The sequence below is a fragment of the Vulpes lagopus genome, chromosome 5, assembly GCF_018345385.1.
Source record: "Vulpes lagopus strain Blue_001 chromosome 5, ASM1834538v1, whole genome shotgun sequence".
NCBI classification, from domain to species: domain Eukaryota; kingdom Metazoa; phylum Chordata; class Mammalia; order Carnivora; family Canidae; genus Vulpes; species Vulpes lagopus.
In genome coordinates, this window is record NC_054828.1 from 34,378,120 (window position 1) to 34,380,985 (window position 2,866).

General features: G+C 46.8%; 1 pseudogene; it reads right to left on the reverse strand.

Moving 5' to 3' along the window:
- Positions 1 to 300: 300 nt before the first annotated feature.
- Positions 301 to 1,563, reverse strand: LOC121491494 (annotated as a pseudogene).
- Positions 1,564 to 2,866: the final 1,303 nt, after the last annotated feature.

The window sequence follows — 2,866 nt, forward strand, 5'->3', positions numbered from 1 at the left end:
GAATCGAGAACAAGGGTCATAGATAAGTGTTCATTATACCATTCTTTCAACTTAATTTTTTCATTGCAGATAGACTGAAGAGTTGCTTAGCATGATCATGCCATTTTCCACACTTGCCTAAAAAGTACAGCCAACTATTTCCTTTTAAACCAGAAACAGAAAAATTAGTTCTCCCCCAGGTGATACCCACTTTCAAATATGTCTAAAAAGCTAACAGTTTTCTGGAAAGTTTAAATTAAGAGGCTACAGTACATTGATATGGTTTTATAGTTCTTGGGAGGTGTTTGAGTCAAATTTTCATCAAAGGTCTCTGATGGTCACTGCTTTGTCCACAACAGTCATGTGGCCACAGCTACAGAAGAGAGGTGGGTCGTTGCTGTGTGGATGAAATCCTTTCTGGCGACAGGAAGAAATCTCTTCTAGTCCATGGTCAGTTAATTTAAAGAATCCAGTTTCCTGGAACTTGAGGGAGGAGGGACAAACAATGGCTATTGATTCCGGCCACAACATCTGGTAGGAGCACTGAGTGTGTAGGTCAACACTGGAGAGGAAGGCAGTCTGTGTGGGATGAGTATGGATCCAGTCCAGTGTGATGAGACCCTGCTGATCCTGTAGAGGAAGCTCTTCTTCATTCTCAGTGTGGCAATAATCAGACCTGGCACTTTGCTTGGGGATGAGAACATGGGTAATGGTAAATTCATTCCTCATCAGTTTTCCACAGAGAATTCCACATGTCTCTACTCCTCGGGCTGTGTTGGCACTGGCTAGCTGGAGAAACTGTGGACAGAGCCTCTCAGGTACCACCACATGGCGCAGTCCATCGATGGCAGGAGTACTTTCTGAGTTGCTCAATGCTCCAGGTTTCAAGGACCTGGCGACCACAGGTGGCTTGGCAGGCCTTACAGCGGTATTACAGTCTGCAGGCTGTGCAGATGCGACAGGTGCTGGGGGGAATATGTCTGGGGAGGGCTTCTCCAAGTCCGGCACCAGAGGCCCGCCTAGGCCAGGGTCCACCTTCCCAAACTCCTGCACAATTTTCAGCCACTCCTTTTCCAGTTCCTGGTTCTGGATCATCTCCTCAAAGGCATGGAACTGCTCCTGTTCCAACTGCTGCTGCTTCTGCTGCCACCCTCTACTGTTCCCTCTCCAGCTGCTGCTGGATGGCCACATTCCGGGTGAGTTCGTCCGCTTCCCTCTTCTTTTCTTCATTATGTTCTTTGGTATATCGTTTTAATAGCTCTTCCTTCAGCTCTGCTGCTTTGGGAAATGCAATTTCCTTTAACTTCCTTACTGTGTCTTTCTTCTCAAGAATGATAGCCGATTTGCAATCTCGATGCTTGGGGAGTTTCTCAATAAAGAGCGTGATATACTTGTTATAGAGGATGAAGGCATGTTCAATGTGGCCTTCCTCAGAGTAAATGGATGCCATTCGGGTAATCTCAACTCCAGAGTGGAAGTACCATCGGGGGGGAATGTCTTCATTTATCTCCACTGTGCTACCCATCTGGGACAGGCTCTCACCCGGTCTTCGGGCGGAAGGCTCACATCTCCATGGTCAGACATCAGGACCATGAAGTTCTGTCCCCACAGACGACACTCCGAGCTTCTGGAAATGTCACTAGTTATTCTATTATTTGGTCATAAAATTTCCGTTTGGTTCTTCTTTATGTCATCTAATTCTTTGTGGAGACTTATTCTAGGTTTTCACTTGTGAATTTGAATTTCATTTCATTAAAGTGCTATTAAATTGCTTGCTTAATTGTTCATCAAAGCGATTTTAGGAAGACTGCTTTAAAGTCCTTGTCAGAAAATTCCAACACCGTACTCATCTCTATGTTAGTGTCTACTGTCTTTTTTTTTTTTTAAGTTTTTGTTTGTTTGTTTGAAAGCGAGAATGAGAATGAGAGAGAGAGAGAGAGAGAGAGAGAGACTGCGCACATGTGTACAAGTCCAGGGAGGGGTAGAGGGAGAGGGAGAGGCAGACTCCCCACTGACGAGGGAACCCTACCATGGGGCTCAGTCTCAGGACCCTGGGATCATGACCTGAGCCTAAGGCAGACACTTAACTCGGGGGTCCCCGATTGTCTCTTCTCACTCAAGTTGAGACTTTTCTGGTTCTTGGTATGACAGATGATTTTCAATTGCTTGCAGGACATTTTGGTTATTATGAGACTGGATCTTATTTAAACCTGTTTTGCCAGGTCTCCTGTGACACTGAGTCAGTGGGGGAGGTTGAGAGTGGCATGTTGCTATTGCTGAGTGGAGGGGGAAGGCATATTCTTCACTCAGCCTCTGTTGACAACCCAGGGAGGGAGGAGCTCTCATTACTCTTGGGTGGGGAGAAGTTCAGGCTCCCCACCAGGCTTCCACTGACGTCACCCAGGCTGAGACAGGGAGTGGTGCCTTGTTGCTCCCTCTCACACTGCCTCTGCTGGCACTGCAAGGGCAGGTCTCACTATTGCCAGCAGGAATCAAAGTTTTGGCCTTCTCTGACACAACCCTGCTGAGTGGAAGGGATGTCTCCATATAGCTGGGTGGAGGGCAAGTCCAAGTGTCCCATGTGGTCTCCAGTGACATCGTGGGCATGGCTGTACTTCATGACATGTAGACAAGACTGGAAGTCTAAACTCCCAAATATGCCTTTTCTGACAGGTGGGGGTTGGAGCCTATCTTTTCAATGTGTTTGGCTGCAGTAGAGTAGTTGTTGTTTAGGAATTTTCTGTCTTGGTACCCCTTTCCTGGTCCTTTGGCTAGAAAGAGAAGGCTTTCATTCATTTTTGTCTGTGACAGGTGGTGTTTCTGGGTTGCAAACTTCACCAGCACCCAGTTTGGGATACATGAGGCAAAAAGAAAACCAGGGAGTTCA